Source organism: Triturus cristatus, chromosome 11, assembly GCF_964204655.1.
Source record: "Triturus cristatus chromosome 11, aTriCri1.1, whole genome shotgun sequence".
Classification (NCBI taxonomy): domain Eukaryota; kingdom Metazoa; phylum Chordata; class Amphibia; order Caudata; family Salamandridae; genus Triturus; species Triturus cristatus.
Window position 1 is genome coordinate 242,351,234 of NC_140594.1, and position 22,106 is coordinate 242,373,339.

Genomic DNA, 22,106 nt, shown 5'->3' on the forward strand with positions numbered 1-22,106 from the left:
ATTGCAAAGCGAGTGCAAGAGGAAATGCTGATACCTTAAACACGCACTAGAGCTAAAACAACAGTAAAACTTGTATTATCAGTATGCTGATGTTGAAATTAGCTTACTGGTTTTCAGTACTTACATGGCAGTAGGAAACTCGACATTAATTTTGTTACATTGATAGTGTAATGATTATTCAATTTCACTTCAATTTTTATGTTTATTTCGTATGAAACATCCATAAAATACAACATCTTAAAACATTCAATAAACTAAACAAATTCATATCAGTTAATATATAATTTGATTAAAACTAATAAAAACATTGTTGACTACAATTCATGAACTCATTCCTCCAACGGCTTAACAGTTTATAAACTAAATTAAAATGGACACTGTGTTTCTCCCGCCTTTATACCAAAATATACATGCAATATGCTAATCAGATATTGTAATGATTATTCCTTTTAGGTGGAAGGTCAGATTTAAATGTTTGTTTTTATGTATGTTTGTTATATCTATGCAGCGCAAACCTAACCGGAAGGCTGCAGAGTGCTGTACAGGGTTGATAACAGAGATAATATCAGAGTTTGAACCTAGGCAGAGGATAGATACTAGAATCGGAGTGGAAGCATGGACTAGTCACTGTGTCACAGTACAGTGTTCTTTGAAGAGGTGTGTCTTCAGCTCTTTGGTAATTTTAAGATGGGTAGGAGCTGACTTGAAGGATGCAAGGCTGTCACACCAGATTCGGAGTGGTTAGATGGAGAAGGCAGGTTGCTTCATTTTTTCCTTCCAGTTTTTTAATCTTTAATCAAATGGTGTCGTGGCTGCAGCTGTGTCTAGTGCCACCAGAGATGGTGCGGTTCCCAGCCAGATTGGCTGAGGTGCCCGTTGTGATGGCTTTGCAGATGATGTAACTCGCCTTGCTGATGATATGGTCCGGCATGGACAGGCCGTGAAGTTCCAAAAGTGTGAAGTGATGTGGTCTTCTTGTGGTGTGTAGAAGCGGGGATGACAATATCAAAACAGTAGGATAGTTATGGTGTTTGATGTGGATGATGCAGTTCACTGAACAATTGGGTTTAGTGGCCTTTTCCTAGCAGGAGAGTGATGGAGAGGGGAAGTAGTATATTATCAACATAATGCGCTTCAAAATAATATTCTAATTGAGCTTATGTTGCTCTTTCAAGGAGAGATTCTAACAGAAGTATGTAGAGCAGGGTAGAAAGTGGAATACCCTGGAATTGTGTTCTAGGAGTTTGATGGGAGCTGGGGAGCAAACAGATCCACATTGTGTGGCCTAGGGTGGGGACACAGCCTTTGTACGAATTACAATTTCTATGCTAATCAATTTCTTCATCCCACAAATGGATACCATAATTTTTAGGTGATGTACTTTGGGTATTTTTTTTATGAAAGTGAAAAAAGAAACTAAGTCATTTAGATTTCAAATTTCCATATTAGTTACCAAGTTACAGCCATTAATAGATTATATATATATTTGTAAATAACGCCAAAGAAGCCAGAAAAAGGAATACATTGACAGTAGACAGGGGTTGATCATTGTTGAATCCTGTCGTCCACATTACCAGAAATCACAAGACTTATTTTTCTACTTGGATTTTCCAGAAAGCAGATACGTTAAATATTTAATTCACCATTGACTAACAGAGGGTGGAGCCACATTTATCCAAACTCAGGCTCTAAAAAGCCTTGTAATAACAGGTGTAATAAAAATAGCCTTCTGTTCTTCTATGTGAATATCATGAATCCAAGCATTATAAATTGATCTGAATAATGAATTGAGATTTTTTATTATGATAGAGAGCTTTAGAAGTACTGTGATCAAAAGTAGGTAGGACTAGGACAGCCTGCAAACAACTGCAGTATTTTGGCATCCTGTTACTGGCACCTTGGGCGTTGAGAGGATTGTCTTAACCCCCATCTCTATAATGTACATGGAGCATAGTACATATGCATTAGTGTTTTGTAATTTTGCATGCTGAGTTTAGATGATAGAAATAATCTATGCCTATATTGCAGCGATTTTTGGCCGCGACCTAACTTCCAACCAAGATTAAGTTGTATTTGCCAGTGATTGGTCTGCTGTAGAAGAACATCAGCAGATCTATGACAAAAGATCAAATATTATGCTTTGATCCTCGGTGGTGATTTACGAAATATTACTTGAAGTGAAGTGTTCTGTTCAAGGTTAATTTAAGTCGGATCTAGTTCAATAAAAAGTGGCTGATATGTAAAAATTTAAAACAAAAGATTGTGATAGTATAGTTAAAAATGCTTGTAAGTATGCGAAAGTGATCAAAGAGCGGTTTTCAATATTTGGTCTACTTCAATAATACCAGCCACTTGCCATCTCTTGGTCCCTTTTTTTGTAGTTACTAGAATCACAGGGGGAGATTTTCTAACTTTTTGCGCTGGTTTAGCACTACAAAAGTGACGCAAACTAGCGCAAATTGTTTTTGTTGCTATTTTCTTTCCAGCACAAAACTTATTTTTACCCCTTCAGAGGAGGCGCTAACAGGAGAAATGCTTTCATTTCTCTGTGGTTTTCCGACTTGCCATGCGTGCTGCACGTATGCAAAGCGGAAAAAGCTTTGCATCGTGCCTAGCATAGTATTTTGTACAGGAAAGGTACCCTTTCTGTACAAAATCTTTGCTACACTCATGCACGTACCCTAGCTCTGTGGTGCTAAGTTGAGTGTGTGGCGCACAGCAGCTGAAATCAGTGCCGGCGCAAGGGATAGGGGAGGAGAGAGACATATTCCTGAGGATATGGTGCTCTCCTGCTCCCTCCCTTTCGCGCAACGCAGCGCAGCCTCGTGGGGGGCTGCGCTGTGTTGCATGACTTTTAAAAAAATCTCCCCCATAGAACCAACTACAGATGAAAGGCTTATAAAACCAGGATTGATAAAAATGGCCATCTTTATCATCACATTTCAGATCAGGAAGGCCTACAGAATTTTCCATTTTTAGGTAGCTTTATATATTTTAGTGATTTTAGACCTCTTCGCATTCTTTTATAGTCCCATATGAAATATTAAGAGATATAAGTCAATCTTATTGAATTAAAAATTGGACACAGAGAGTGGAATGCAGCTTAATAAATACAGATATTTTGGAGAAAATTATAATTTCTATAAGATTAACACCACCTATAAGGGATGAGATACACTTGATTCCACATTTTAAAATCTTTTTTAACCTTCTCCGGCATGGTGCAATAATTTGTGTTAATACCTTTATTTAAATCTACATGAAATATGACTCCTAGATATGTGACAGTATCTGTATTGTGCTGATCCTTTTCATGCCACTACAAATACAATAAGCAAAAATTAGATTTGTGCTTATTTAGCTGGTAGACTGCAATAGCTCCAAAAATTATAACCTGGTTCTCTATTTCAAGCATGGCATTGTCTCAATTGTCCGCATATGCTAAAGCCTTTGTAATCTTATCATTGAAGATTTTTGGGGTAATTGCAGTTGAATTTATAAGTGTATGTAGGTATGGTTCTAAGTTTTATACAAAGGGGAGTGGAGACCAGGGCAGCCGTCCCAGTGCCCTTACTTATAGTTAGCTGATCAGAAAGTTGGTTCATCCTGCGTATTTAAGCCATTGGTGGTTGATACAATAGCTCAGTAATAGCAATAAAATTATAACCTAGATCCATTTTGGTCAGGGTTAGCCAAATATATGTCCATGTTAATCTATCAAATACTTATCGGTATCAAGTAGAATTATTACCATTGGTCCCCTAAGTTCCCTGGCTACATCAAAAAGAGCAGTAGATTGATTCATGTGATCTGACGTACCTCTTGCAATTATAAAACCATGTTGTAATGTTGAGACTAATTTGGCAATTACTCCGCTCAACTGTGTAGCCAAGACCTTTGAATAGATTTTGGCATTGGAAATAATCAGCGAGATTGGTCTATAGGAGACAGAGCCATCGGGGCGTTTGTGTTTTTTAAGGAAAGAATATCTCAATTGTTTGTGAGAAAGATTCAGTCTTAACGTGACCTTGCTGAACTACTTGAAATAAAATGATTGAAAAAGGCATCAGGGTATGTAAAATTATTTTATTAATTCTGTGTGCTAGTTCATCTTCACTGGTTGCCTTTCCAGCTGCCACTGGCATTTCGTCCTTTTAATTTCATCACTAGAAATTGGAGAATTAAGGTATTCCCTATCTGACATCAGAAGACACTCTAAATCGGTTGATATAAGATATGCATTCATGTTTTCAGACATGGGATATTTGCAATATAGCTATTGATAAAAAAGCTTGAAACACCTCAAGGATTGCTTCAGACCCACTAGCAGGGTTCCCCTGTAAATCCTTAATTTTCTCAACATAACACCTTGTGATATTTTTCTTTGCCCTAGCAGCAAGAATTTCACCTACTGATTAGCTATATCCATATTTGCTTTGTATTTCCTAGGTATTTTTATTATGATGTGTAAGCCAGATTTCAGCTATGACGGTTGACAGCCATTCAAGCATAACTGCTTCAGTTGGGTCTTTTTTTAAAATAGCTTGGATGTGTCGATATTCTAAACTTGCTAGTTGCATATAGACCTCGTCATTTTGTGAGTGTATCGTACTATATCTACCTATAGTGTAGCCCAGAATCTTACCGCTCAGTCTAACTTTGAATGCATCCCAAACCACTGTAGTGGACTGCTACCCATGTTTTCCTTCATGAAGTTCTGAATTCAATTTTGTATTACATATGTGTAAAAAGCATCTAATATGGAAATCTTAAAAGTTCACCCGCTGTTCCCCATTTGAGAAAACTTTTGATTTTAGTTAATTATCAGCCACAATTAATATCAGTCCTGGGTGTATCAGCATTTATCAGGTCCAATAAATAATGTATACCCGGCCGGGACATTTGTCATGGCGGCCTCAATGGGAAAATCCCTCTGGGCATCGACAACTGCAATAATTAATTTTTTGAGAAAATTAAAGCATAGATATTCCTCCAAGCACAAAATAGATTTAAGATCAAAGGGCCTTATTTTGATGCACGGTAGTGCAGCAAGCCTTCCTATTGCACTGCTGTGCATCAAAATTAAGGGGCCGGAATGTGCCGTATCAATAAGATACAGTGCATTCCTATCCGTCTCCCCTGCCCTGGCGCACAAACAACAGCCATGCGCCAATGCAGACACCCTTGCGTCATGTTGCAAGGGTACCTTTGTTGTGGGGATGATTGGTTTTGTGCAGGAAAGGACACCTTGCTGCACAAAAACAATCATTGAATGCATTTCCTCTTTCTATGCATGCTGCAGAATGCAGCACACAAAGAAAGAGCAAAACAATTAGGAGAAATATTAATATTTGTCCTTGTTGTGATACTCCTGATGCATTCCCAGCTTTACAAAACGTTGTAAATCTGGGGATGTGTCAGGTTCCATGGATGTTACGCAGGTACACCCACAGCAACACCCATGGAACGCCTCTTTCATGCACAGTAATGCATGAAAAGGGCCCATATTTACAAGGGCATGAAAAGTCACGCAGGGTGACTTTACGTGGCCTTGTAAACATGGGCAAGTCCATTGCGCTGCCAGTGCGCCATAAAAAGTGAAACACTTGCGGCGCAATGGGTTTGTAAATGAGGCCCAAAGTATTTAACACCCACAGTACTACTGGTTACTATTTCTACAACAGATTTTTTTTAAATAAAGTGTATTCAGTAGCTATGCTGAGCTTTCTCACATGATCCTTTGTTTTACTGATTGGAGAAGTGCAGGAGTTCATGGGGTTTTTACTCAGAGCTTGTCTTTTTTTCACAGGTGCAGAAAGTAGGAGTGTGGATGTGCTGTAACACCATTCTCCCCCCAAAAAATAATCATGCTGAGGTTTAAAAGGTGAATAAGCAATACATATGCGTTTTTATCTAGGCTCATTTCCTGTACGTTCAAAGGTAATGGTCACATGTTAGGATATATATGCTGACAATTTGGTGTTTATTCCTTTAGCATGGAGATTGGTGTTTACTTTTTATCTGTGACTGCAAATTGAGAGGTTTTTGTAAACTGAAGTATCTTACAATTTTGCAGGGGCACAGGGAGTGTGAAAGGATACTCTGTAGAATGACATTTTTTAACACACAACAAAATTGTAATATCTGTAAATGAACTGAAGTGAGATGGAAACAAAGATTTTAATAGGATAAAAACAAATCAAGACACTTAACTTGGTGGTGCGCAAATGATACATATTCCCTGAAACCCACTTTCCTCAGTTTATCTTTCATTCATTCATTATTATTATTATGAATGTCTTGTATAATACCTAAAAGGATTTCCCAGTGCTGGACAAAAGGAGGGAACTAGCCAGAGAAAGAAGACAGAATCAAAACATCCAGGTTTAGAGGTTTTTGCGAAAGATGGTTGAAGAATGGCAGCTTTTTAGTGAATCAGGCAGTGTATTGCAAAGCTTGAGGCCTAAGTGAGTGACCACCCGTGCAGGCTTTTTTTTACTCTGGGGATCTTACAGGGGTGTCTATTGCTCAAACGAAGCGAGCGATTACGGCCTTAATGTTCCACAAGCTGTTGTAGGTAGAGAGGACCAACATTTGACCTAGGCTTATGCATATAGCATATGGTTTTAAACTGAATGCGCTTGCCCAATTCAAGGCCTGGATAACTGTCCTCTGAACGGAAAAAGGGCACATTCAAAGGATTTTCTTTAACCATTCCAAAATGGCGAAAAAAGTGGATGGTACTTTAGAGATTTGAATTTTATTTATTTATTTTTTTTAATTATAATTGTCAACAAGGTACATACAAGTTGATGCGGCATAGGGCGTGAACATATACACATTCTTAATTCAGTTTGTATTTTGCCTGATGTGAGATACAAAGTGCCTTGAATTATACTCTACGATTTATGGGCAACCAGTAAAGAGATATGAGCGCTGCTTGTTCTGATTGCGTTTTGGGAATACCTAACAGTGGGGCACATGCATCAACAATGCCATTTGCGATTCCTTATTAGCGAAAAATAAGGAATCGCTAATAAGGAATAGCAAAAGGCTATGCATGTAGGAATCGCTATTCAAATAGCGATTCCTTAACTTTCCTTAATTGCTACTAGCAAATTGCGAGTAGCAATTAAGGAATGCCATCCCAATCATTCCTATGGGCCTCCAGGCCCATAGGAATGAATTGGAGATTGCATGAGCAAATAGCGAGTACCAGTAGGTTCTCGCAAATTGCTCATGCAATTTCAAGGGTGCAAGGGTGTCAAAATGACACCCTATTGCACCCCTGAAATTGATATGTGCACATATGTTGCACACACACATGCTCTAAGGGCATGTGAGTGCGCAACATGAAACTTTGAAAAATGCACAAAAGTGCATTGTTCAAACTTTTAGCAAATTACCATGCAGTTCATCTTCATGGTAATTTGCTCCCCCTATTAGCGAATTCGCTAATTTTTTAACTTTCATGCATTGCATTTAAGGAATCCCAAATTGAGATTCCTTAAATTAAGGAATCTCTATTTGGGATTCCTTAAATGCTATCGCTATTTAAGGAATCGCTATTTAAGGATTCCTTAAATAGCGATTTTTGCTTTTGGGTTGATGCATTGGGATTGGGTATTTTTAACTCAATACCGGGAGCTATTAGCGAATCGGTATTTTACCGACTGAATTTTGGCTTGATGCATGAGGCTGAGTATTCGGGTGGCAGAGTTCTGAATGACTTGGAGTTTTTGTATAACTGCCATTGGACTTCCAAAATGAAGTGAGTTGCCATAGTCAAGGCGGGAAAGGATCAGTCCTGGAATCACAGTTGTTTGTGACTCCATCGGGAGCTACTTGAAAGTCTTCCTTAAGGCTCTTAGGAGGCCAAAACAACTGCCAGCCACAATTTTGCTTGAGCTGTGATAGAGAGAAGCCTGTCCAAGGTGATCCCCAGGCTTTTAAGTTCCTGCTTGGGGATGGACATTCTCCTCGAGATGGAGGCCAGCTGATCTTGTCCCAAAGTACAGGGTTGTGACTGACCACCAGGACCTCTGTTTTCTACCCGCTAAGTTTTAGACAGCTGGCTGCCATCCATTTAGACACCTTCTCTAGGCAACTGTTAAGAGTCATAGAGAATGGGGCCTATATCAGGCGATAGAGAGACAATCTGCTGAGTATTGTCCACATAAGATAACATCGTGAATCCAGATGAACAGATAATATCAGATAGCGGGCAGACATATACATTAAAAAGAATGGGGATCAGGGAAGATCCTTTTGGTACCCCACATTTCAGCTGATAGCTTGTTGAAGAAAAGGGTCCCACGCTGACTTGAAAACTACTCTTCTCCAGAAATGATACAAGCCATTTTAAGGCATTTCCTGTAATGCCAATTTTTTTCCAGCCAGTGGAGAAGAATGGGATACGAAAGGGTACCAAATGCAGCACTTAGATCAAGGAGGATCAGTGCTGCTGAACAGCCCCCCCCCCCTCTGATACATGACCATTTTTAAGATCTTCTGTGGCCCTTAACAGCTGGGTGAAGGATGTAGTTGACTTATGCAAGATGCCTATTTATTATTTTTTCTAAAATGTTGCTGATTCTGGGAAGTAGTGATATGGGTCTATAGTTTACAACTACCTGAGGGTCCAGAGTGGGTTTCTTGAGTAAACGGCAAACAATGGCATGTTTCCGTTCCTCTGAACATGGCAGTTATTCATGGACAGATGATATATATCTGTCAGTGCAGTAAGCATTACATCTCCCACTTTAAGTAAAATTTCTATTGGAGCAGGGCCAAGTGGTGAGCCTGATTTAACTGAGCTTGCCACAGCCATAACTACCTCTTGTCTCAATTGAGGAATGATGACAGTTCAGTTTTGGTATTGTTTGTTGCGATCCTTTCATCTGTGTTGTCTTGAAGCACACAAAGTCTGATAGAGCATCATAGATGTTCCTTATTTTACCCAGGAAGTGATCAGAAAGTAGTTCTCAGCATTCCAGAGATGAGATGGATCGTCTCCTAGTACACTGAGTTTTAAGAATGAATTTACAATATTGAAAATTTCTTTTGAGGAGTTTGAGGATTGCTTAATCCTCTCAGCAAAGCCGTTCATCCGGGCTCTACGGATAGCATGCTGATATTTTTTAAGGGAGGCTTTATAGATCTGTTGGTTGCATCATCATAGTTGATTCTCCATTTCCTTTCTCATTTTTTACATTCTTTTTTAAATTGCTTTAATTCCTGAGAAAACCTGTGAGCTTTATCTTGTGGTTGTGCTTTTTTGAAAGAGGACCCAAAGCTACAATGTGGCATGCTCCAAATGTATGTTTAGATTCCCTAGCACAATAAAGTTGGCACATTTGAGATTATAAGGAGATATAATGTCTGGTACCATACAGCACCAACTGCCCGCAGAGCCTGGAGGGCAGTACATCAATGCACCAGATAAAGTAAAGCAATGTGAGAGACAAATGCAGAAGAATGAAGCTTCTCAAGTAGGGATAGGAAGATCTTGTATCATACATAAATAGTTCTCTTTAAAGATAATAGCAATGCCACCTCCTTTACTTTTCCGGACGGTCACGCCTGACCATGCAGTAATTAGAGGGGGGAGCAGCAATGATGTCAGGTGCTGAGGCCTCATGGAGCCATGTTTCAGTGAGGAACCATGCGTCTGGAGTATTATTTCGAAAGCTATAAACGTGAAGTTGAGGTTTGCGCAAAGACCGGCAATTGATGTTGTAACAGGAAAAATGGGTGCCTTTAGCATTCCATGGACATATGGCCTCTTTCCTAGAGACCCTGGGAGACAAGACATTATCATTCCAAGGGGGGCTTATGAAAGTTGTCAGTAGTAGTGATCGAAAAGTTAAAGTGGTTACATTTCATAAGTCTCTGCACAGGTCTTAAGAAGACAAACAGACCTCTGGACAGACAGGGTGAAGCGACTTGAGCTAGCTTGAAGAGAAGACAACTTTGTTAAATGTCAGAGGGGCAGCATTTCTGGCCTCTGGGCCTGTACAGGTGCGGATGGGTGCAGATAAGCTTACCTTTGGCACTCCAGCGGCACGTCCGCACCACTTAAATACAGGCTGGGAGCAGGAGGAAATGTGTCCGGAGCAGCCACGGCTGCTGCAGGTAAGAGCGGTGGGGTCGGCTGAGGGTGGATTTCGAGAGACGACCATAAGGAAAAATTAAATGAATAATTAATTCTCCCCCATGGTCGTCTCTCGAAATCCCCCCCAGCTGGCCCTACCGCCTCACCGCTCTTTACTGCAGTGGCCGCGGCCGGTCTGGTGCGCTCCAAAATAGCGGGCCGTGCAAGATGGCTGCTATTCAGGTATGAATATGGGTACACAACACAAGTGCACCATGCTTGCACATAAAAATTAACAGGCCCCTGAACCCCCAACAAATTCACCCAAATTCAACCTAGCAACCTTTAAAAAAAATAATAAAAAGATCTGGCATAGTGGTGCCTCAAGACACCATACCTTAGTTTGTAGTCTGTAGTAGTGCACCACAGCTGCACTTAAATACAGGCTGGGAGCAGGAGAAAATGTGTCTGGAGCGCTAGCCGCTCCGAAATAGCTGCCTAGCAAGATAGCCGGTATTCAGGCCTGGGCACACAACACGCACCACGCTTGAACATAAAAATTAGGAATTGTCCCAACAGAATAAAAGAGCCCTGGACCGTCAACAAGTCCACTAAATTCAAACAAGCACCTTAAAAAAAGAATCTGGTGTAGTGGTGCCTCAAGACACCCTACCTTAGTCTTTTTAACATTATATACTTTTATCTAAACAACTGTATGTCTGTGCAAATTCAATGGGTAATTAAAGGAAAATGTGCTGCCTGTACATTACAGTGTGCTACCATATCATGATTTAGTAATGTATATGCAACACTGTGCTCCAAAATGCAGCACCAGCTACGTGCCATACCCTTACCACGCTCCTGTTGAATGACCGTGGCTCATTTGCACCATTGTTCTTTGTGTGATGCCTGGATTTTTCACAATCCCTATGATTTCAGTGATGTAACATTGATGGCAGCACCCCCACTCTGAAAATTGTTCCAGCACCACTGATTATTATAATATATTTGAGTCACTGTGTCGATGAAGCCCTGCGGGTAAGGAGTGTCTGTAATGAACTTTTCAGATTTTAATTGTATTTCTACAAGATGAAGCAAGATGCTAGGCTCTGGCTGTTTTGCTTCTACGCATGCTCTTATCGTCAGTGCATACTAGTGCTTCAATTGACACAACCAATCGTTCATACTAGATTCTGTGCCCTGTACTTGTGCTACTCCCAGTCAAGCTAAAGACGTCAACTTAAATTAAACTTCCAATTCAAATTCCTTTATATTTACAGAACATTTGAATATTTTCAATTTTGCATTCTTGTGTATATATACTTTATTAACTTGCTTATATTTTTTAATTACTAAACAGTGGCAGACCACTAAGTAGGTGTCCCAGACCCCAGTTTAAAGACTGCTGCTTTAGGGGATTTTGGCCAAGCTGACTCCCTCGGCCTCCAATAATTGTCAGCTTCAAACAACTATCGCCTTGGCTCATGCACGCATCTGTTGAATGAGTTTGTAATTGATCTTGTGACTCAGCCATTATTCTAGTCTGACCACTCTGTCTTATTATTGTTTATGAGATTTGAGACTTTCCCCTCCCAGCCCACGTCTTCCTGCACCCTGCTTTCACCCAAGTGCAACCTGATTGATGCTCGAAGCCTCGCAATGTACATTAGGGGAGGATGCCGAAACTAACAAGGCTAATTGTAATTTGTGAATTTCAGCTACATAAGACAACTCCGATGCCAGCTAATTAGTATTGCCAGTGAAGCCCATCGGCTGTGTAGCATGCCCCGCCCTTGTCTGCCACTACATGAGAGAAACTGCTGAAGTAAGCATCCTGCTGATGCTAAAATGGTTTACAAGTCTGCTCTCAGAACCTAGAACTCTTAGGTCAGGCACGCAAGCTCAGTCGGGCCACTATGGCTCCAAACTGCGGACTAGCAGTAATATGCGAAATATTTTGAACCTTCAGAGAATTCTCAAGTCCCATGAGTCCTCAACAACAAACTTCCCCCTCCCAGGCTGTATTTATCAAACCTCCTCCAGTGAGGCATCTTCAGGACTTATTCAGGCCCCATGCAGAGAGTGATTTGACCCCAGGACTCTGAATTCAGTCATGTTTCTGCTAAGGAGATGGCAAAAATTGTGAACGCCATTAAGACAAGCTCCATGAGTGACCCCTGACCCGTTGAAATTTTTATTTAAGAAGGCCTATCATGGCTCCCCCAATCGCCAGATTGGTGAATTGTTTGCTTCTTTCTTCCTGCAGACTGGAAAAGAGTCTTTTGAGGAAGGCTTTCTTTGACCCTCCAGTTGTAAGTAATAACTTCCCCATCTCACTGTTACACTCACGTGGGAAGTTGAGAGAGAAGGTTGGCAACCCTCAGTTGATGGAGTTTATCACTGCGAACTCCTTTCTCAGCCAAGCACAAGCTGGTTTCCATGCCTCCCACGGTCCTGGTGTGGCACGGGCCATCTAAAATGAACTATAGATGATCTAGGATCAAGGCGGTGTTGCTGCCCTTATCCTCCTAGACCTCTCTGAAGCCTTTGACACTGTGTGTCATACCACAGTACTTGGTAGCATGGGCGTCAGCAAGGGGATTGCTTGCCGCCTCCCCTTCTCCCCTCTGATCCTGGATTGTTCACTTGTCCTTTAAAAAGATTTCAAAATGGCACTGCTGAAATAATACTGGCAGGGCAATTTGATTTTTTTTTAATGATGCCCCCTGAAAAGTTTTCTGCAGACACCAATACTTGGTAGGAGTTGGCGTGAGATGCCAATTCTTAGACTGCAGATGAACTGTTCTTTTACCTCCTTCAGCTAGTCCGGTGTAATGCAGAGTACCCCAGGGCTCCTCACTGAGCCCTCTGTTCAATAACCTTTCTGCAGCTCCTCTTGAATAGCTGATTAAGAAGTATCTTCTTTCCTGCATGTGCTATGCAGATTATACACAAATAACTCTTAGGCTGGGTACGAATGACAGTGTGGCTCACAACACCTTTCATTTTGGAATGGTGCTGGGAGTTCACTAGTAGCTGGACCCAGGGCTGGCTTTAGCACTGGTGGCGCCCTGTGCGACAATGTTTGTTGGTGCCCCCCAATGACCACCTCTGCCACGGATTCCCTCACCACCGCCCTTTAACAGTGCCCCTCACGTCTCCAGAACCACTGTCTCTCGGATTCATTTAGTTTTATAGCACCAATCATACTAGCGTAAGGTGTCAGAGCACTTTACATCACACACACATTGCACAGAGACAATCAAATGTTTGTAAATCAGTGTATAGGAAATGTTACATCAGACGGGATATAAGTTGTAGTGTAGGAGTGACATGTCTTTGATACTGGTAGGCAATATAGTTCAAAAGTCCGTATTCTGGAAAGGCACAAATTCAGAATTGAAAATGTAACACCATTGTTAGGCGTTCTCTTCAATAAAAACAATTGTTTTCCACCCAAATGAACCCTTTTGGCAAGAATAGGATAATGAAAGACTTGGCAAAAAAACATATAGCTTTAACATATACCTTGATGTTTACACACAGCTCTTTGATGGCACTTAATAGCTCAATGTTCTATATTACAATTTTGACTTACAAATAACAAGTAACAAAAGGAGCTCTCTTACAGAAGCAGTAACCCACTGACCTATTTACATTACATGCACTTTGTTATCGGCATGGTAATCATTCTTAGCAGCAGGCATTTTAACCCTCTGTGCTACCTTTGGATGAATCAAAACATCCACTAGACAAACCTCCTCTCTTTCCAGGAACACGAGAAATCACCAGAGTTATCTTGACGTTTTAATTGATGACTACAAAAATTGCTGGAGGCCAGGAATGCGCCAGCAGGTTGGTGTTTTTAAAATGATATTATTACTTGTAAAAATGACGCCCCCACCCCAAGTCAGCGCCCGGTGTGGTGGCACCGATCACACCACCCTAGAGCCGGCCCTGGCTGGACCTCAAGACAGTGGCCACATTCCCTAAGCCAATGCCTTTCGCCTGTCAACACTGCTAAAAATCATGCGTTTCTGTGCTGGAAATGGCTCTTTCTGCAGGGACACCATCAAAGTTTTTGCCTTCCTCCTCCCCTTTTTGCTGAATTAGTTTTTGTTTGTTCTAAGACTCTAAGCACTTTACCACTGCCAACTGGTGCTTAAGTGCAATGCTCTTTATTCAAAATATGGTAACAATGGCTTATCCACAATTGGCATATTTAATTTACTTATACGTCCCTAGTAAAGTGCACTATTTGTGCCCAGGGCCTGTAAATTAAATGCTACTAGTGGGCCTACAGCACCGACTATGCCACCACTTCAGTGGTCCTTTAAATATGTATCAGGCTTGCCACTGTGCAGTTGTAGACTGCCATTTTGACCTGGGAAGTTTACAGGCCCAAACCTTCCCTTTTATTGCATATGTCACCCCTAAGGTAGGCTCTAGGCAGCCCTATGGGCAGGGCGTAGTGCATTTGAAAGGTAGGACATGTAGTCTTGAGATTTACATGTCCTGGTAGCGAAAAACTGCTACATTCATTTTTCACTACTGCAAGGCCTATCTCTCCCATAGGTTAACATTGGGATTGCCTTTTAACATCTTTTAGGTGTCATTTCCAATTGGAAAAAAAAGATAGAAATTTGTAGTTTAGTATTTCTGAACTCACAATTTAAAATCACAATTCATCGTGAAGTTGGATTTTAAATAGTAAGTCTGAAAATGCCACTTTTAGAAAGTTGCCCTTTTCTTACTTTAACCATTCTGTGTCTCTGCCTCTCTCTGAATACACAACTGGGTTGGGTCACAGCTGGGCTTTGTGCATTCACTCTAGACAGTCACACAAAGAGAGAAGGGTTGTGACATTTGCATCCTGATGGCCCATCACCAGGCTGATAGGCCTTCCTGAGGTAGATTGGGAATGAGGAGCTGACATTTGCACCTGAATAGGGCTGTGCCTGTCCCCACACAAAGAGCTGCATACCCCCTGTAGTGAGTGAGCTGTGTTGGCCTGCTGTTTGCTAATTGCTGTACGTTGGGAGGGACTGCCACTTTGCTACCTGCTTTGCTGTGTAGGCCTGCTGCTTCTTGCCTGGGAGTGAAAGGGACTAGACCTGCTCTCTACAACCTTGAACGCAAGTTTCTCCAAGGGCTTGTTGGCTTGCCTCCTGTTCTTTGACGTCTCAGGGGTCCAAAAGATTTCTTGTAACTCTTCTGGTGCTGCTGGACTTTGCCATCTGTGAGTCCTACTCTTGCCTGAAGTGCCCCCTCCAGTCATGGGCCTCAGAAGTGGGTTCTGCAGCTGTTTTCTTTCTGCACAAATTGACGCAGTGACCCCTTTGCGCTGATTGAAACCAATGCCGTGCCCACCGACACAGTGCCGATTCGACGACAACGTGGGTCCTAACTATGAGGTTTGACGATGACACATCATCGATCTGAAGACACCACTGCAAGGTTCAATGCAGCGCTGATCCTTTGACACTGACTGCGAGGTTCGACCCAGATGCATCGACATGACTGCGTGAATCAGAACCTACGCATCGAGTCCTCAACGCCGACTCTTGCTCCATACATGGTTCTTTTTGAGAGGGCCCTGTCTGTGTATTGTGGCCAGCGTGCCCTCCATCGCGGTCAGCCTGAACTGTGAATTTACCCTGGTCTAGCGTGACCTCAAGTAACCTTTTAGCGCTACTGACTTCTAAGACCTGTTTTCCAATTTAATCTTTACAAAATCATATCTCGACTTCTACTGATTGGGTTTTTGTTGTTTTGGTCTTGTTTTACTCACATAAATGTTTTGTATTTTTCTAAACTGGTGTAGAGTCTTTTTGTGGTGTTTTCACTGTGTTACTGTAATTAAAGTATGCACATATACTTTACACATTGCCTCTTAAGTTAAGCCTGACTGCTCTATGACAAGCTACCAGAAGGTGAGCATAGGTTAATTTAGGTTGTGTAGCTGACTTACCCTGACTAGTATTGTGGCTCCTGCTTGAACATAGACAGATGGTCTGAATCCTATCGAAATTGCACTCCAAATGCGCAAGGTCTTGAGACAGATTGGAGGGCTAATCTTTGGAGACACAGAGATACAACAGACTTCATCACAAAAGTGTAGGGTATAACATTTGATGATGACATACAGATAATGGTGACATTGGATGTCACATCCCTGTATACCCAAATCCCCCAAGATGAGGCACTCCAAGTGATGGAACTTTACTTGGACTTGAGGGAGAGACCACACAGGGTCCCCACATCTTTTATCATGACATTGGCTGAAATATCCCTTCGAAACAATTATTTTAAGTTTGAGGGTGATTTTTTTCTACAGATTAAGGGTACTGCTATGGGTTGTCCATATGCGCCGGAAATGGCGGTTCTGTATATAGCCCAATACGAAAAGAGATTCATACACAACAACAATCCATTTAAAAACAACATGCATCAATGGCTGAGGTATATTGACGACGTCTGGCTCCTGTGGCAGGGGAGCCAGACCGAGTTGAATCATTTTTTTGACTGGTTGAATTCAAGGCATAATGATATCAAATTTTCCATCGAGTCCAATAAAACAAGGATGACTTTCCTTGATGTTGCAGTATGTCCCCAGAACCAAAAATTGACAACCAGCCTTTACAAAAAAGAGACAGACAGGAACACTACACTTCACTATACAAGTTCGCATCCACAGTGCCTAAAGGAGAACCTCCCCTATGGGCAGCTGTTGCGGATTAGGAGAAATTGTACAGACCTGGCAGAGTTTGAGGACCATGCAATGTCATTCTGTGGGGAAATGGAAAAGAGGGGTTACCCTAAGAAACTTCTTAAGCATTCCATAAAAAGAGCAAGGTTCACCCCTAGGGAAAATTTGTCACAGAAAAAGGAAAAGACAGAAATGGACAAACTCGTATGTGTTACAACATATGGGGCCCACACTAACAAATTTAGACAAATCATCTTAAGGAACTGGCATTTGCTTGAAAGTTTGGAACATCCTTTAGCTAAACCCATTTTCGCCATGCGTAAGAATCCCAGCATTGGCCAACAGATAATAAGAGCAGACAGTTACATCCCTAAACCAAAGAGCGACTTGATTACCAAGTGGAATCTAAAACCCATTTGTGGACACCATAAGTGTGGTAACTGCGTGTCCTGCCCTGCTACTATAGAAGGAAGTGTATTTAAACACAATGGAGTAAAATGGAGACATGAACATTTCACAAATTGTAAGACTAGGAACGTTGTTTATGCAGTGGTATGCTCTTGCAATAAATTGTACATTGGAAAGACAAGCCAACAGATTAATGTGAGAATTACACAGCACAAATCTCGAATTAGGAGAAAAGTCCTTACAGCGCCCATGGTAGAACACTTTCTAGCTGTTGAACACAGCGAAAATGAACTGCGTTGGACAGTTCTTGCATGGATTGATTCAAAATCGACATGTATAGAGACCGCTCTATTGCAGAAAGAGGCATATTTAATTATGAAATTCGATAGCATCAACCAGGGCCTCAACTGCATGAGTGAGCTAAACAGAATCTAGAAGACTCATGAGCTGTAATTAAATATATGGTGCTGTTGTCAGCTTCTGGACTTGTATCTCTCTAATAAAGCATAAATGGGATCGATATCGATATGTTTGTAAATATAACCGACCTGTGATATTGAAAAATTTTACCTTGGGTAATTGGATTGAAACACATGACTTCAATAAACTACATCTCCCAGAAGTCAATACAAATGTAATTAGAGCATCTCCTCCTGTGATTGGTCAGAAATGCATCATGTGACACTGATGCACCATCACATGATGTGCTAATCAGCTCGGCGAGCTGCTAGCAGTAATGGAGACAGATCCCATTTGAAACATTGAGCCTGAAATCTTGAGCTTGAAGCTTCTTTAGGTGAGCAAAATAGAGTTTGCATTTGAATTCAAGTGAGTTTAGCTAAAAAACGATTTTTACAAATTCTTACACTTGTTTGCTCTTGCAGCCACAAACTACTTTTAAAGAGAGTGAAGGATCGTTATCTGTTACAACACTTCCTCTGTGGGACCACGTTTTTGGCCCCCCTTCTTGAGTGAGTAAATAACTTGTGCTTAGTTGTCACGTTTTAAACTTATTTAACCATCACCGCGAATGTGCGTGTAACATTTCTCTTGCAGAATTAAAGATCTGCGGTTTAAAAATCGTTTTGGCCCCGCAATATTGAAAATCAGTTTGGCAACCACTGTGTGTTATACATTGCTGATGGTTACATGCAACTGGCATAATGCAGGTATGTGACCACCAACTTGTACAGATAGAAAAACAATTAGGGCTTTGGGAAGCGCCTTTTTTTAATAAAAATTCAAATTCTTTTTTTTCATCCCTCCCTTTTTTGTCACAATCAGTCTGTTCGTGAGAAAGATTAATCCAGCCCTGATGAGAGTGCGGCAATTGATTTAACTGGCACTCGAAACGCGTCGGCAGATAAAGGAATTCAACTCCTTGGTTAAATATTACAAGGCAGACAAAGGAATCTAACTTCTTGGTTAAATATCACAAATATACTCCCTTGTGTCCCTGATATGTAGGGGATTTGATTGATTCCAAATATAAGGGTGTTAGTTGTCCAATCTATCAATTTGTTTGACAACTTTGCATTTCGTATTGTTTATATAATGATTGTTTTTTGTGACATTGCATTTGATGGTTTCAATGTTTGACTATTATGAGTTTATTTATAATTGTATGTCAAAACACATTTTTCACGTTGTTCACTTTCATTGTGTAAATATCAGTGTGGTATTTCGTGTAGTTTATGATGTGTTCTTTTTGTGATCAAAGATATTAATTTAAAAAATAAAATAAATAAAAGGCATAAATCATTGCTTGGATAAACGTATTAATTTTCGTTTATCTTACTTCATACGAATAAGTGTTGAAGTCACCAGAGGCATAGGTAAAAAAATTCCTTATATAACATCACACTGTTGGCCATGGTGATACTGCCTGCCTACTGGGATCCATCTGTATGCTGAACAGATGGGGTCCATAGGTAAAGAGAAGGGTTCCTCATGGGTCAGTTTAGTGGTTCTGAGAGTATAGACAGAGGGATACAAATCGGTTTAGAGAGGCGTAGAATTGGCAAATGCCCCTACATTAGAAGGTCATGGTCCATGTTCTATCGCCCTAAGCAGTGAAGTCCATCAAGGTATTGATTAGCCTACCCTGGCTTTAGGCTGGAGGAGGGTTGTGTTGGAAATGGCCTTTTCTGCAGGGCCACCCCCAAAAATGTTGCCTTCCTCCTCCCCTTTGTGCTGAATTTATTTTTGTTGGCTCTAGAACTGTGGGCTCTTTAGAACTGCTAACCAGTGTTAAAGTGCATATACCCTGTACTCAAAACATGGTAACATTGGCTTATCCACAAATGGTATATTTAATTTACTTAGACGTCCCTAGTAAATTGCACTATATGTGCCCAGGGCCTGTAAATCAAATGGTACTAGTGGGCCAGCAGCACTGATTGTGCCACCCACTTCAGTAGCCCTTTAAACACGTCTCAGGCCTGCCACTGCAGAGCCTGTGTGTGCCGTTTTAAACTGCCATTTCAACATGGCAAGTTAACCAACTTGCAGTGGTGGCTCCTCTGCTATGGCGGAGGAGTGTCGCCCCATTGCTTTTAGGCAGTGCAAAGTTAATGTAAAGGAAACATAAAATGATAATAACTTTGCTATTATCATTTTATGTTTCTGTGCTGCTTAGTTTAGGCAGCAGGCAGGTTTGCTCTGCTCTTGGGGCAGGACAGGGGAGGAGTGGTTTGCCCACTCCTAAGTGCACAGTGACTGTTTGGTCAGCCCTCTCAGGCAGCTCAACCAGTCATGCACACTTTCCCCTTTCTCCATGCAGGCTGCATTACAGCCTGCGTGGAGAACATGCCCAGGCCCACATTCGCTGGTTGAGTGTCGAACCAGGACGCTCAAAAACATTCACAATGCTGTGTTGTGATTGGTCAGGGGAGCCTGTGTGCTTACCAATCAGCATTGCAGCGCTGTGATCCGTCAAGGGAACCTGGCCGTACTTCCTGTTCCTCAAGTCAAGACGAGGAGAGCAGGAACAGGACGTGGGACCCTGCGGCAAGGTAAGAGTTATTTTTTTTTACATAAGCTACGACCCCCCTTTCCTGCACCTGCCACACCACCCGTGAGCCATGCCGGCCACCACTTCCTACTAGCCAGGACCAAACCTCCCCTTTTATTAGATATAGGTCACCCCTAAGGTAGGCCCTAGGTAGCATTATAGGCAGGGTACAGTGTATTTTAAAGACAGGACATGCAATTTTGAGTTTTACATGTCCTGGTAGCCTAATTTAAACACCAGTATCTGGGGCCTGCCATTGGGGTATTTCTACAAACCTTCCCTGGAGGCATCACTTTTTGACACGCCTCTTACCGCCCGCCCCCTCTCTCTACAGAACAGATTCTTGCCCCTATCTGGTTTGGATAGCCTGGATTGACTGTCTCCTCCCCGCCCAGAATCAGAATTAGCAGAGTCAGTCCCCCCTTTAATTGTATCTCCGCCTTGTGAACTCGACACCCGAGCCACCTTTAACGTTGAATCCACTCTCAAAATACTGAGCTGGAATGTGGCAGGTCTTGCGTCTAAAATGAATTTGCCTGACTGGTTGGAGTTAGTTCACAAACAAGAGACCTGGGCCACTCGAGATTTGTTTTTAGAGGGGTTTCAATGCTTTAATACCGTAGCCCTCATCCCAGATTCTGGAAGGCCAGTTGGAGGCCTCTCAATCTGGATTAAAACTAGGGCAGGGTGCCGTGCTAGGGCGCTTACCACCAATAACAACAAATTTCAGGCTTTAATCTATAAACGGGGGATTTCGTTTTATTTAATAAATTTTCATAACAATGATTTTAAGAATGTTCCCAATATGAACTTTATTGATTTGTTTAACTTCATCTCTAATATACAGACATCTAACCGCGGCACTAAACCTGAGGGTATTTGTTTAGGGGGCGATTTTAATGTCAAGCTCCCGAGGGGCATTTACTCTGCTATCCACCCTACGAATATCGCACCATTATGTCACAGGGGAGCCCAATTTCTAGACCTCCTAAGTATCAACAACTTCACAGATATAATGAAGCTTGCAGAAGTGCCGACTAGAGCGGGCCATATTGAACCCACCTATAGAGACAGGGGTTCGACTTCAACTATTGATTATATTTTTATCACTGCCCCTTTAGGGAATTGTGTGCTAAAAGCTGAGGTGATTCCCACACTTCAGGGGGATCAAAATCCTGTCAATCTAACCCTGAGCTCTATATCTAGACCGATCTATGATATAGAGTGCGGTGCTAGGGATTTGTCCCCCTCTACTGACAATCTCAGATTGGTCTGGCGTGGAATAGACAACAAAGCCATATTTGGCAGGATGGTAAGAACTCACCCCAAATTGATCGACATTTGTTTGTCGTTTAAGGAACATAACCCGGAGGTAGTCGACGCCTTCTCACAGCTTTGTGCAGGCGTTGAAACCTTGTTGTCTAGGCCTAATAAGAAATCCCACCCCAGGACCCAGGTTGGTTTAATGCTGATTGCTCCTCAGCTAATAGAGCCCTGCGTAGGGCGCTTGCTAACAAACCCAGAGATAGCTCCCTTATTAAATCACTTAGATTAAGTTATAAAAAAGCTATAGCAACTAGAAAGGAGGCAATCATAAGGGACAATCTTGCACGGGCCATCACGTTAAAAAATGGCAAGGATTTTTGGTCGGCTGTTAAGGGCATGAGGTCTCTAGGGAACCCTATGTCTCCTATTAGTTGTAATATCTCTAGTGAGTCTTGGGAAGTGCATTTTTAGGAAGATCTATTCTGCTTCGGCCGTACCCACAACTATTAATGAGTATACAATGACTACTAGGGTTCCGATTGACCTATTGGAGGTAGAGGAGGCTATCGATCAGAGCCTGGGAGGCAAAGCCCCTGACGGCTTGCCCATTGATCTTA

The 22,106-nt window shown here is 41.7% G+C and overlaps 1 long non-coding RNA gene across 1 annotated transcript in view; it reads left to right on the forward strand.

Annotated features, from left to right (window-relative positions):
• Positions 1-22,106, forward strand: part of LOC146783967 (uncharacterized) — a 40,929-nt gene that overhangs the window by 11,989 nt on the left and 6,834 nt on the right. Inside the window, exon 2 of the long non-coding RNA XR_014970420.1 lies at positions 5,810-5,884. This is a non-coding gene — a long non-coding RNA (uncharacterized LOC146783967). The remainder of the gene's footprint in view (positions 1-5,809; positions 5,885-22,106) is intronic.